This window comes from Pongo pygmaeus, chromosome 1 (genome assembly GCF_028885625.2).
Source record: "Pongo pygmaeus isolate AG05252 chromosome 1, NHGRI_mPonPyg2-v2.0_pri, whole genome shotgun sequence".
In the NCBI taxonomy this organism is placed as follows: domain Eukaryota; kingdom Metazoa; phylum Chordata; class Mammalia; order Primates; family Hominidae; genus Pongo; species Pongo pygmaeus.
In genome coordinates, this window is record NC_072373.2 from 82734982 (window position 1) to 82750646 (window position 15665).

A 15665-nucleotide genomic window follows, 5' to 3' on the forward strand; every position below is an offset into this window, starting at 1 on the left:
GTGAAAATTCAGATGTGAATGCAGCAACTGGAGCAGCTAGCATAGGAACAGAGTTCAAAGACACCCTGAGGCTCTCTTCTATTTTTCAGCTTACTTGATATGTGGTTTAGACAGAAGAAATTCACTGGTGACTTTGCCAAGAGCAAGAAAAACTTATTATTAACTCTGAACACTTTAATGAATAGCAATCTGATGGCAAAAAGCAACCTTCTCCATGATAAGCATAAAGAAAACAATAGCTGTATTAATTCCTTTAATCCTAAACAGTAGATTGCTGCATGTATCTCATTAGCAAGGGCCCTGCTATAATTATATTTTTCAAAATGTTATGCGAGGCTGGGTGTAATGGCTTATGCCTGTAAACCCAGCACTTTGGGAGGCCGAGGTGGGTAGATGGCTTGAGCTCATGAGTTCGAGATCAGCCTGGGCAGCATGGTGAAACCCCGTCTCTATAAAAAATCAGCCAGGTGTGTGGTGATGTGCGCCTGAAGTCCCAGCTACTCCGGAGGCTAAGGGAGAATGACTTGAGCCCAGGAGGTGGAGGTTGCAGTGAGCCGAGATCACGCCACTGCACTCCAGCCTGGGTAATACAGCTAAAACTTGTCTCAAAAAAAAAAAAAAAAAAAAAAAAGAAAAGAAAAGAAAAGAAAGAAAAGAAAAATGTTATGCGAGAGCTATTTAACCACTTCTGCTGTGATCTGATATTAGAATAGGGCTAATTTATGAAAAGACATGCCACCCTAACACCCAGAAATATTTTCTAAGGGATTATAATACATTGTTTTCAAATTACTATATCCAGTTATTACTTTAAAAAGCCAGAACATCATATACTGAATAAAATATAACAGACCACAGGAATCTGTAAGAATTGTCTAGACCAAAGATACGGTTCTACACTTCCATTTCCTACCACTCAAACACCCCCATTCTTCCCATCCTTACACCTACATGTGCACACATATCCAGAGCAGACCAGTCAGAAGAGCACAAAGTTAGAACCTTACAGCAGTGTTTGTAAGACAGTGCTAACGTCTGCCAATATACACATCCTAATTTCTGGCAGATGTATTACTTAAATAAGAATGAATAATTAGGTATAGCACATGAACCAGAGCCCTATTTGTTTCCTTGAGATAATTATAAAAGATATGTATAAATATTTCACTTTCTAAAAATCATAAAATCGCTTCTTATATTTTTTCCTAAAGCCTTCCACAAATAGAAAACTATAGAACTACTTAGACATACACAGTTAGTAAAATTAAGAGTGCATGCTTGTGTCAAGTAATTGAAAACTTGCATGAAAATAAAATGTAATTAGAATCACCTCCTTTCTTTTTTCTTATTTTTTTCCACAACGACATTCTAGTCAAGTAAGTAGAGTCACTTCCATAAGCCACATGTAGAAGTTTCACTATTTTAAAGTCGTGCGTTTTGTCATTAGTTGTTATCTCTATCCCTATGCAGGATATCAGTCCCTTTGTGGAGATTTTAAGATAGTACAGCATTATATTATTTTGTCAATCATACCTCAATAAAACTGGAGGAAAAAGAGACTGTTCACCATTAGAGAAACATGCTCAAGATATATTAAATAAATCAACAAGGCTAAAAGAATATAAGATTTTGAAAAACCGAGACAAGCACTTAAAAGATTAACATACTACTAATAGGAGGTCTTCCAGAACCAAATATTCCACTCTCATGGAGTTTGTGAAAATTCTATATACTGGTTCCACTTTCAAGTTGCCATAAAAGTGCTATCAAAGCTGCTTGTAAGTCACAAAGCACTAAATAACACAGAGACATTGATATCTAGTATCCCTGGTACAGTGGTCTACTGGTAACAGTATTTAAGTGCCCTGGTTCTGCCTCTGGGGGGAGGAGGAGCTGAAGGCATGGTCTCTGTATTGTAAAATGTTCTTACATTTTTAATATATTATGATATTTTGACGTCATAAAAACCTTTCTGGCTGGGGAGAGACTGCCCCTCCCAGGTTTAGTCAATTCTTGGAGACAGCAAAGGGCCCAGCCAGGAGCATGTCTTTGATACACAAACTAACCAATCTAGAGCCATACTTCCTCAATCAGACTCTACAGGCAATATTCTGCCTTCATCCTAGGGCCAGGTACTGGGCAACTAAAGACGACCCCTAGGTGGTCCCAAAGCCCTCTAAAATTATTCAAATTAGCCAATCCTAAACTGTTTACTCTGTCCTGACTTTCCCACAGAAACCCCAACAAACGTAGTGGCCTAGAGCCAGTGGGTGGCTTTCCCCTCTAATTCCAGCTACTCAGAGGCTGAGGCAGGAAGGATCCTTTAAGCCCAGGAGTTCGAGGCTGCAACCAGCTACGATCATGCCACTGCAAAAAGGTGATGGCCTAACTATTTCCCTTTAGAAACCCAAGCAAAGGTAGTGGCCTAAATCTTCCACTCACTCCTATATTCTGCCTCCTCACCACTCTGGTGTCTTCCCCATGTGACCCTGCATGGTGTGCTGTGCCTCCTGTCTCTAGGACCTGCGAGTATAATAAACTTTGTTTTCCTGAGCTTTTCTTATGTCACCTATTGTGGCCACACTGGACTAACCACCTCATAACGGAACACAAAACAGTATTCAAAGGTAGTAAGGTAAAAAGAATACTCTTAGACAACTACTCAGATAAATAGAGGAATTTAAGGTGCTAAGGCAGGTTAACCTCTTTTACTGTGGCAACTGAGGCTCCATTGGGAGGTGAGAAGTAGAAGAAGGTAGTTATTACATGGAAATCATTCTTGTAAAACATAAAGACCTAAATTAGACTAAAAGGAAAGGAGAGAGAAACAGATACACACACATACCCCAACCGGAAGTTAAGTATGAGCCAGAAATGTGGAGGTAGGTACATTGGGGGCCAAAACCAAATAGCACTTGGTTTTGTGTGCCTGTGAGAAAAGGAGCACCCTACATTAGGAGACATAATACGAGCACCTACATTAGCAGACATGAAGACACAGAGAAACAGAAGGAGCAGTTAGAAAAGTAGAAAAAAAACCATTCAAGATTAGTGTGTTTACAGAAATCCTGAACAGATCAATAACGAGTAATTAAACGAAATCAGTAATAAAAAACTTAACCAAAAAATCCCTGGACCAGATAGATTCACAGCCAAATTTTACCAGCCGTACAAGGAAGAGCTCGTACCAATTCTACTGAAACTATCCCCCAAAAATCAAGTAGGAGGAACTCCTTCCTAACTTCTTCTATGAAAGCAGCATCATCTTGACACTTAAATCTGGCAATGATACAACAAAAAAAGAAAACCACAGGCCAACATCCCTGATGAACATAGATGCGAAAATCCTCAACAAAGTATTAGTAATCCAAATCCAGCAGCACATCAAAAAGTCAATTCCCCATGATCAAGTGGGCTTTATTTCTGGGATGCAAGGGTGGTTCAACATATACAAATCAGTACGTGATTAACTACACAAAAAGAATTAAAACAAAAACCATATGATCATCACAATAGAACCAGAAAAAAGCATTCAATAAAATCTAACATCCCTTTATAATAAAAACTCCTAATAAACTAGGCATTGAAGGAACATACCTCAAAATAATAAGAGCCATCTATGATAAACTCATAGCCAATATCATATGGAACAGTCAAAAGTTGAAAGCATTTCCCCTAAGAACAAGGCAAGGATGTCCACTCTCACCACTGCTATTTAACATAGTACTGAAAGTCCTTGCCAGAGCAATAAGGCAAGAGAAACAAACAAACAGCATCTAAATAGGAAAAGTGGAAGTAAAATTATCTAAAGATTCTGCTCAAAGACCCTAGACCTGATAAATCACTTCAGTGGACTCAGGATATGAAATCAATGTACAAAAATCAGTAGCATTCCTATACATCAATAACATTCAAGCTGAGAACCAAATCAAGAATACAATCCCATTTACGGTAGCCACAAAATAAAATAAAATAAAATAAAATAAAAACAGCTAGGAATACATCTAACCAAGGAGGTGAAAGATATCTATGAGAACTACAAAACACTGTTAAAAGAAATCACAGACGACACAAACAAATAGAAAATAATTCCATGCGGGAGGGTTGGAAAAATCATTACCTTTAAAATGTCTATACTGCCCAGAGCAATCTACAGATTCAACACTAGTCTTATCAAATTACCAACATCATTTTTTTTTACATAATTAGAAAAGAACTATTCTAAAATTCATATAGAACCAAAAAGAGCCTGAATAGCCAAGGCAATCCTAAGCAAAAAAGAATAAAGCCAGAAGCATCACATTACCTGACTTCAAGCTATACTACAAGGCTACTGTAATGAAACAGCATGGTACTGGTACAAAAATAGATACACAGACCAATATAACAGAGTAGAGACCTCTAAAATAAAGCCCCACACCTATACCCAACTGATCTTTGACACAGTCAACAAAAATAAACAATGGGGAATAGGCACTCTATAACAGTGCTGGGAAAACTGGCTGACCATATGCAGAAGAATGAAACTGGACCCCTACGTCTCACTATATACAAAAATTAACTCAAGATGGATTAAATACTTCCATGTAAGACCTCAAACTGTAAAAACCCTAGAAGAAAACCTAGGAGATACTCTTGTAAACATTGGCCTAAGCAAAGAATTTATGACTAAGTACTCAAAAGCAAACACAACAAAAATAAAAACAGACAATTGGGATTTAATTAAACTAAAGAGCAGGACTGAGGAGATAGGTACATTGAGGGCCAAAACCAACTATCAAAAGAAACTATCAACAGAATAAACAACCTACAGAATAGGGAAAATATTAGCAAACTGTGCATCCAAAAAAGAGACTAATATCCAAAATCTATAAGGAACTTAAATCAACAAGAAAAAAAACTTCATTAAAAAGCAGGCAAAGACAGACACGTCTCAAAAGAAGACATACAAGCAGTCAACAAATATGAAAAAATGCTCAACATCACTAATCATCAGAAATGCAAACCAAAATAACAATGAGATACCATCTCACACTAGGCAGACTATTATTAAAAAGTAAAACAAAACAAAACAAAAAAAAAACCCCAAATGTTGGCAAAGCTGAAAAAAAACCACGTACACACTGTTGGTAGGAATGCAAATTAGTTCAGTCCCTGTGGAAAGCAGTTTGGCAATTTCTCAAAGAACTAAAAACAGAATTACCATTCGACCTAGCAATCCCTTTACTGGATATATACCCAAAGAAAAATAAATCGTTCTACCCAAAAGACACCTGCATTTGCATGTTTATCACAGCACTATTCACAACAGCAGAGACATGGAATCAACCCTGGTGCCCAAAACAGTGGATTAGATAAAGAAAATGTGGTACATATGAACCGTGGAATACTATGCAGCCATAAACAGAACAAAATTCATGCAGTAATACGGATGCAGCTGGAGGCCATTTTCCTAAGTGAATTAACACAGGAACAGAAAACCAAATACCACATATTCTCACATTTAAGTGGGAGTTAAACACATAAGACACAAAGATGGAAACAGACACTAGGGATTCCAAAAGGGGGAAGGGAAGCAGAAGGCAAGGGCTGAAAAACTACCTACAGGTACTAGGTTTGCTACTTGGGTGACAGAATCATTAGAATCCCAAACCTCAGCATCAGGCGATATACCCATGTAATAAAACTGTGCGTTTACCCTCTACATCTAAAACTATGTGCTTACCCCCTACATCTAAAACAAAAATAGTTTTCTTAAAAAAAGACTAGTGTGTTTCAGGAGCCAGGGATGAGAAAGCTACAAGGATGTAGTGGTTTAATACTATTAAATGGTACAGAGAAGATAATGATAAGAGCACTGAGAAATAAATAAATCCAAAGAAAATAGAGGGAAAGGTAATAATAAAGGTAAGACCAATAATGAATACCATTAAAAAAAACTTCCACATAATAGAAACACCAACTTGGTTCTTTCAAAAGAATCTTGTCACTTTGTAACTTATAAACTTCTGGTAAGATGGAACAAGAAAATAAAAGAGAAGGAGCAAACAAACAATTTAAATGTAACAAAAAAGGCCTATTAAAAACTGCTGCAGGTCAGGTGCAGTAGCTCAAGCCTGTATCCCAGCACTCTAGAGAGGCTGAAGCAGAAGAATTACTTGAGGCCAGGAGTTCAAGACCAGCCTGAGCAGCACAGTCAGAACCTGCCTCAAAAAAAAAAAAAAAAAAAAAAAAAAGAAAAAGAAGCTGCAGATAATCAAAAGATTAAGAATATATTGTGAAGCACTTCATGTCAATACAATTAAAACTTAAAAATGAATAACACTATAGAAAATATAACTTATCAAGACTGACTCAAGAAGAAATAGAAAATCTGTAGTCTCACAGCATTTAAGGAAACTGAATTAGTAGGTAAGTAAAAATCTTCCCAAGAAGAGAATAAAAAGCCTTGTTGATTTTACCCAAGTGCTTCCAAAAATTCAAGGAACAAATAATTCTAATCCTCCACAAATGTTTCCAGAGAACAACAAAACCAGAAACACTTCTAACCCATTTTATGAGACCAGCATAACCTTGATACCATAACCTGATAAAGTGTGAAAAATATAAATACAAGCCAGTTTCATTCATAAATATATATGAAAAAATACTAAATAATAATAGCAAACCTAATCTACTAATATAAAATATTATGGCTAAGGTAGATCTAGGGAGTCTGAGGCAGGAGAATCACTTGAACCTGGGAAGCAGAGGTTGCAGTGAGCCAAGATCACGCCATTGCACTCCTGCCTGGGCAACAAGAGTGAAACTCCATCTCAAAAAAAAAAAAAAAAGAAAAAAGATCAATTAGGCCAGATGCGGTGGCTCATGCCTGTAATCCCAGCACTTTGGAAGGTCGAGACAGGTAGATCATGAGGTCAAGAGATCGAGACTATCCTGGCCAACATGGTGAAAACCCATCTCTACTAAAAATACAAAAATTAGCTGGGTGTAGTGATGCGCGCCTGTAGTCCCAGCTATTCAGGAGGCTGAGGCAGGGGGATTGCTTGAACCCAGGAAGCGGAGGTTGCAATGAGCCGAGATAGCACCATTGCACTCCAGCCTGAAGACAGAGTGAGACTCCGTCTCAAAAAAAAAAAAAAAAAATCAATTAATAAGATTCACCAAGTTCAATAAAGGGCGGGGGGGGGGGGGAATCACATAGAAATCTCAAAAGATGCATAAAACTCAGACAAATTCAATATCCACCTATGATAAAAATTCTTGACATAAGGACTGGGTGTGCTGGCTCACGCCTGTAATCCTAGCATTTTGGGAGGCTGAGGCAGGTGGATTATTTGAGCTCTGGAGTTTGAGACGAGCCTGGGCAACATGATGAAACCCCATCTCTACCAAAAATACCAAAATCAGCCAGGCGTGATGGTGCACACCTGTAGTCCCAGCAACTTGGGTTGAGGGTGGAAGGACTGCTTGAACCCAGAAGGCTGAGGCCGCAGTGAGCTCACGTCACGCCACTACACTCCTGCCTGGGGAACAAAGTGAGACCCTGTCTCAAAAAGAAGCGGGGGGTAGGGTGGGTGAGGCGTTGGGGAGGGGGCAATCTTGGCATAGGAATACAAGTTTCTTTAACTTGATAAAGAATAAGCATTAAAATAAATAAATAAACATCATAGTTTATGGTGAAAAATTAAAAGCATTTCCTTTAAGATTAAGAAGAAGATAAGGGGGCCAGTTACTGTTACAGTAGGTAGACAGGCATGAGCAGGGCAGAAAGCTCTTCCCTTGCCCACTAGGAATGTTGGGTGATGGTCTGGCAGTTTTCATATTGCCTCTCTAAGTGATAAATTGGCAGCCAGCTTCACGGAGAGGCCATTTCCTAATGGTCCACACCTGTTGCGCTAAAGTGTTAATTGAAGGCAGGCACCAGGGAGAAGTAATTTCTTGGGCATGTGCATTAAGAGACAAAATGGCAGAGTATGACCTTCTGGGGGCACACCACCAGAAAAGGGAAGAAAGCCTCAGATGGGCATGCCTACAACCTCCTAAACACACTGCACATGCTCACCTCCCAAGGGTAAGGAGGGCACTACACATGTGGGCAGCCCACCTCAAGGGAAGAATCATGGGAAAGGTGCCAGCCTATAAAGTCCCAGGATCAACGTTAAACACTGCACTTGACCTGGGTGCCTGCTTGGGACTCTTCTAAGTGTACTTTCCTTTCTTTCCTGTTCTAAAGCCTTTGTAAGTAAACTTCCACTCATGCTCTGAAACTCGCCTTGGTCTCTTCTGCTGCCTTATGCCCCTCAGTCGAATTCTTTCTTCTGAGGAGGCAAGAATTGAAGTTGCTGCAGACCCGTATATATTTGCCGCCAGTGATTCAAATACCTTCTACCAGTAACACATTTGATGCTGTGAAACTTGGATATTTGCCACTGGTAACACTACTACTACTTCTATCATACTCCAAGGCCTATCCAGGAAAACAAGACAAAAAAGAAAACATCTGAGTTGGAAAAAACAAAACAAAACCCTTTGCAGGTGATTTGTGTGTACAGAATATTCTAAGGAATCTAATAATTTATTATTAGAATAACAGAGTTTAATGAGGATGCAGCACACAAAATCTACTTTAAAATTGCCTTTGTGGCCAGGGTGGGCAGATCCCTTGAGCCCAGGGGTTAGAGACCAGCCTGGGCAACATGGTGAAACCCTGCCTCTACAACAAAAAAAAAGAAAAGAAAGAAAAATTAGCTAGGCGTGGTGGGACGCGCCTATAATCCCAGCTACTTATGAGGCTGAGGTGGGAGGATCACCTGAGCTGAGGGAAGTCGAGGCTGCAGTGAGCCGTGATCCTGCCACTGCACTCCAGTGTGGGCAACAAAGTGAGACCCTGTCTCAAAAAATAATAATAATAAAATTGTCTTTGTATATTCCAAATGAAAACAATTTTTAAAGATTTTATTTATAAACACTTAAAAGATATAAAGTCCTGAAAATAAATCTATCAAAATACAGCAAGTTCCACAGGCAGAAAATTATAAAACTTTATTTAAAAACAAAGACATGGCTGGGCATGGAGGCTCACACTTATAATCCCAGAGATTTGAGAGGTGGGAGGATCGCTTGAGGCCGAGTTTGACACCAGCTTGAGCAACACAGTGAAAAAAAATAGTAATTAAAAATGTGCAGTTATTATAGTATGCCAGTTGTATAGACAGATGCCAGCTCAATATTGTAAAAATGTCAGTTCTCCCCCAACTGACCTATGGATTCAAAGTAAATTCATATCAAAATCTCAATAAATTATTTTCTCTCTTTGTCTTTTTTTTGGAGCAGAGGGGTAGAACTTAACAAGTTGATTCTAAAATTTACATAGAATGGCATGGGGCCAAGATGTTCTTTAAAACATGGAGACGTGGATTATCAAAATATTAACATTTACAGAGCAATAATAATTGGGGCAGTGTGGTATTAGCATAAGGATCAACACATATACCAATGCAGAGTCTAGAGACAGAGGTACACACACCTATGAACACTTGAAACATGACAGAGGTGAGGAAGGGATGAAACATGACAGATCAATGAGGAAAGGGTGGAGTTTTTAATAAAGGGGTAGCTGGGTATCTACTTAAAAAAAAAAAAAAAACTAGACACATTACACTATACTAAAAAAAAAAAAAAAAAAGAAAGAAAAAAGAAAATTTCAGAAGGATTAAAAGCCAAAATGTAAAATGCAAAACTATAACATTCTTAGAAGATAACATAAAAGAATATCATTCTAACCTTGGGAAAGTGAAGAATTTCTTTATCAAGAACCAAAAGATGAAAACACATAAATTTAACTACTTTAAAATTAAAAGTTCATCAAAGGGCTACATAAAGTGAATTGAAAAAAGAAAATATTTACAATCCATACAAACAACAAAGGATTAGTATTCAGAATACACAAAGAACTCCTATGAGTCAATAAGAAAAAGTCAACCCAATAGAAAAAATAGGCAAGATAAATGAATAGGAATTTAACAAAGGAAGAAACACAGATGGCCCATAAACATAGGAAAAGATGTTCAATCTGCTTGGAAACTATGGAAATGCAAATTAAAACCTCAATGAGATTCCATTTTACACCTGATAAATTGGCTAAAATTGCAAAGTTGGTTAATCCCAGTTGCTATTAGTAGCAGTATAAACCAGTACAAATGCTTTGGAAAACTGGCTGGCAGTACTAAATACTAAGTACATTAGAACAAGTTCAGCAATAACACTATTAAGAAAATACTCTGGGTACTCATGCCTGTAATCCCAGCACTTTGGGAGGCCAAGACAGGCAGATCACCTGAGGTCAGGAGTTTGAGACCAGCCTGGCCAACATGGTGAAACCCTGTATTTACTAAAAATATAAAAATCAGCTGAGTGTGGTGGAGAGTGCCTGTAATCCCAGCTACTAGGGAGGCTGAGGCAGGAGAATTGCTTGAACCCGGGAGGCCGAGGTTGCAGTGAGCTGAGATCGCACCACTGCACTCCAGCCTGGGTGACAGAGTGAGACTCTGTCAAAAAATAAATAAATAAATAAAAATAAAGAAAATACTCTGGGGACTTTTTCACATACATGTATCAAGAGATAAGTACAAAGTCATTTATAGCCATATTATTTGTAATAGCAAAAGCCTAGAAATAACCCAAATGTCCATCAATAATGGAATAAACAAACATTCGAATGTAGTCATACAATGGGATATTATATCCAGTGAAAATGAATTATAGGTATATGTACTAACATGGATGAATCTCAAACACATAATGTTGAGCAAAAGAAATCAGTAATAAAATATCCATGGTACAGTATAATTCAATTTCATTATGGAAACAGGCAAATCTAAGTAATGTGTTATTTGAGGATAAACATGTAGATGGAAAAATATTTTGAGTGAAAAGCAGTGTCACCATTAACGCTAATTCCAAGATAGTGGTTATTTTTGTGGTAGAAGAATGGAATATGTTCAGAGTGGGCCTACAGAAGCCTTCTGAGGAATGGTAACATTCTACTTTATGGCCACAGTGGTAGATATAAGTACTTAATCACTACATTCATGTTTACATACAAGTTTTTACAATTACTTTTGCATAAAATCGTAAAAGAATCAACAATAAAAAAAGTGCAACAAAATTCTGGGTACACATCCAGATTGCAAGGAATAAAGGCAAAAGCAGGTAATAATGAAGCCAAGGTGGTGAGTGATGATCATTTCTTTCATAAGTCAGGTACTGGTGGGACAGTGTGAGGATGATAATTCAAAGGAGCAGATAGAGTGGAGGGAAAGACTTGAGGCTGATAAAACCTGAGCAAACTTAAAGACTGAAAGAGTCTGTGGAAGGGATATGCTGAAAAGGTAAGAACAATAGCAGGTTAAAAGATAGGGCAGAAACCTGAAGGGTATGAGAAGACAATTCAAATAATGAAGGCGGTGGGGGTAAAGAGAGATATTTCTTTGTTAGATGCAAAAAAAAGGAGAAGGTAGGTAAAAACAGAAAAATGTAAAGTACTGAAGAGGGAGGTGGTGAGGCTCAAATCAGACAGCCACAATTTTTTCAGTAATCAAAAGGCAGATATTTTCAGAAAACGAAAGAGCAAAACAGAAATAGAGAAGATTGGAAATATGCAATGAAAAATGTGACAGGGAATAAATTAGAGGTGAATCCAAGGTTAGCACCAGTGACAGTGAAGACCCAGCTGAGAGATAGTTGGATTTATATTAAGTTCAAGCATTGGAGAGTCCTCATCTCCCAGAAAGTTCTGTTTCTCCCTTCATAGCCAGCAGTCAAGGATCAAATAGGCAAAGGTTTTTTCTCTTCATGAACAGTTCATATTACTCAGCTTTGCACAGGATTCAGGCATTTAAATGTCTTTCAGCGCTCAGCTCAAATGCTATTTTCTTTCATGTTTCCCATCTCTCTAACCCAAAAGCAATAATCTATACCTTCTTACTACGAAAACACATTTGGTACTTCCTCAACATTTTGTGGGAGTGAGGGAAGAAATAAAATTGAGCTAAAGTACACATGACACAGATGAATATGAATCTCAAGCCCACTATACTAAGTAAAAGCAGCCAGATTCAAAGGGTACATCCACATGATTCTATTTATTTCATATTTTGCAAATGGTAAAGCTGAAAGGGACATTAAAAAGAACTAATCAAGCTCCTTGTTTTACAAATAAGAATTCTTTTCTAATATACAAAAATACTTCCACTGAAATAACCAAGCTGGACAGTAATCGAGCTCAGACTGAAATTCCAAGCCTTCCACCGATCTGTCTAGCACCCCTGCCCCAACTCTCTCCCAATTGCCCTTTCTACTAAACCATCCAATGACGAAGGACTCCAATGCTCATTCACAAATATTAGCTAAGTGATAAATCAGTAATTGAGGCCATGATCAGGCTCATAAGGGGACATAAGATGACAAAGTAGTAGAATTCTGCCCTTTGCTATCTATCTCACAGCTAGCTACTTCAACTACATTTCTTTTACATTAAAATAAAGTTTTTAAAAAGGAATCAAATCAAATTTTATAGCCCACAAGAAATATTACATTTTATAAAGGATAACTTTGTCAAAAAATGTCTTCAAATACGAAATGCATCAAAATGTTAATAGTGAATACATTATTCTGTATTTTTCAAATTCTCTACCATGATGAGTATTACCATTAAGTTGTGATAACAGCTTAAATTTTTATTGCTAAAATTTTCCTAAAATGAACATCCTTTCAATTTATCCTTCAATGTCATCTCCAAAGCAATCAGTCTCCAGTCTCTTAAAAGAGACACACTTCTGCTGTTTGAATTCTGCCCAGGTGTGCACCTATTTTTGTGGTGGGAGGACAGTCCTCTCCTTTATCCTATTCCTGTTGTCATTTTTCCACAAATGAGAATGGAAATCTATATCCTATGAACATTAATTTTAAAATGTATAAATGAGAGAGGAAACATTACACATTAGGGAAAGAAGGAGAAAAGAAGAGGGGGGAGGGAGAAGAGGAGAGTCAGGGAGAAAGCTAAGGTGAAACCCTCAAATAGAATGAAAATGCAGATATCCTTCACCCTCCTCTCTAGCTCTGAAAGTCCTAGTCATTATGAAATATCCAGCCTGGAATCTACTTCCTTCAAGAAGACTTTAAGGGCCAGCCTAACTATAAATAATATTTCCAAAATCTTAACTCCTATAAAATCTAGTTTTTCTTACGACGTTTAATCATTACTTAAGATATAACATTAATAGTTTCTTTTCTTTTTTTCTTTCTTTCTTTTCTTTTTTTTTTTTTGAGATGCTGCTTCGTTCTTGTTGACCAGGCTGGAGTGCAGTGGCGCGATCTCGGCTCACTGCAACCCTCCGCCTCCCAGGTTCAAGTGATTCTCCTGCCTCAGCCTCCCAAGTAGCTGGGATTACAGGCATGTGCCACCATACCCAGCTAATTTTGTTTGTTTGTTTTGAGACAGAGTTTCGCTCTTGTTGCCCAGGCTGGAATGCAAGTGGCACAATTTCAGCTCACTGCAACTTCCGCCTCTCCGGTTCAAGCGATTCTCCTGTCTCAGCCTCCTGAGGAGCTGAGATTACAGTCACGTGCCACCATGCCCAGCTAATTTTTTGTATTTTTAGTAGGGATGGGGTTTCACCATGTCGGCCAGGCTGGTCTAGAACTCCTGACCTTAGGTGATCCACCCACCATGCCTGGCCAACATTAATAGTTTCAAAACAGATCAATCTTTCGAGCCCAGAAATTAAAACACAGATAATACTTATTTTTTGAGACGGAGTTTCGCTTTTGTTGCCCAGGCTGGAGTGCAATGGCATGATCTTGGCTGACTGCAACCTTGGCCTCTCGGGTTCAAGCGATTCTCCTGTCTCAGCCTCCCTAGTAGCTGGGATTACAGGCATGCGCCACCACGCCTGGCTAATTTTGTATTTTTAGTAGAGACGGGGTTTCTCCATGTTGGTCAGGCTGGTCTCGAACTCCCGACCTCAGGTGATCTGCCCGCCTCGGCCTCCCAAAGTGCTGGGATTACAGGCATGAGCCACCGTGCCCAGCCTAACACTGATAATACATTTTCTTTTTCTTTTTTCTTTTTTTTTTTTTTTTGAGATGGAGTCTTGCTCTGTCGCCCAGGCTGAAGTGCAGTGGCAAGATCTTGGCTCACTGCTACCTCCACCTCTCGGGTTCAAGCAATTCTCCTGCCTCATCTGTTCAGGACCTAGCTACATCTGAAGGAAATCATGACACTTTAAAAAGAAAAAAAATCTGTCTTTTGCAATGTCAGTTCCCCATGTTCTTTAGCTAAATGCATGGAAATACATTTGTTACTACAGGTCTCAGACCAAGTATCAGAATCACACAGATGACAAAATAGAATTAAATCAGAGTAAGAAAGTTGGTTGCAGAGAACTGAGTTTTCTGGAACCCTGGAAAATATTTGTAAATAGCCCATTTCCAACAAAAGAACAAAAAAGATTCATTCTCAACGGAGACCAAAATCCTGAATATGTAAAAAGGCAAGGTATTCTTTTTATTCTCTCATCTGATATGATCCTACTTGCAGGAGGCAAGGGAAACTACATTAAGTATAGTACACCTGTTCTGAAATGACTTTGCCTCCCAATAATACTTAGTATCGTTGGCTTATTGGGAACTTAATCTAACTTGATGTGTTTGATATCTTTTCTTGTGAATCAAAACTCACCTGAAACCCTATACAACTTTTATTTTTAATCTACTCCAAAGCAATGATTACTTTGAAATATGAATATAAAAATATTCAGCTGTTTTCTTAACTCCTAGCCAACTGATGTGTTCATGTTTACAGTTCAGTAGAAATTTCTCTTCCCTTGAATGAACAGTTTTACCTTTATAAGAAATGGCTTTGGATAAAATTATTATGCCTATATACACAAGACTTATGACTGAATCATCTTCTATTTTGAATGAGACAATTATTTTTGCTTACGTGCATTTTCTATTTTTATATAACTATTTAGGAATAAACAACAACAACAAATGAGAACCAGGAATATCATATAGCAAAAGATCCTGCTGTAAAAATAAATGCTGTATTCAATAAATATTTATTGAGAATTGATATTCCAGATGCTTAGGTTATAAAAATGAATAAACCACAGTCATTGCTCTTAAGTAGTTCTCAGGCCTATTCATTAATTGATTAATTCATTCAAAAAAATATGTATTGAGCATAAACTGTATAGCAAGCACTGTTCCAGGTGTCAGAGATACAGCAATGGAGAGACAAAAATAATGTCCTTCATGGAGCTTACATTCTAGTTGGGAAATAGATAATAAAAATGAAAAAATATTGAATATCAGATAGAAATAAATGCTATGGAAAAATAAAGAGGAAAAGGGATAGTGAGTCTGGCTGGGGTGCACAGGTAATGCATTTATGAATTCCATATTCATAAAAATATATATACAATGTGGAAAGTATAAAACAGATACCACATAGGCCACTGAGAAGAATATTAAAAGGAGACTTTAAGAGGAAAGGGAGAAGGCAATGTCAGGGAAGCTTCCTGGAGACAACATTTCAGATGAATCTTAAGAGGATGAGATGGAATTAATTGGAAAAGGTTGAGTGAGGGAAGAAAATA

The 15665-nt window shown here is 37.9% G+C and overlaps 1 protein-coding gene across 8 annotated transcripts in view; it reads right to left on the reverse strand.

Moving 5' to 3' along the window:
• POU2F1 (POU class 2 homeobox 1) overlaps positions 1–15665 on the reverse strand; it is a 208076-nt gene that overhangs the window by 62060 nt on the left and 130351 nt on the right. The window lies entirely within an intron of this gene.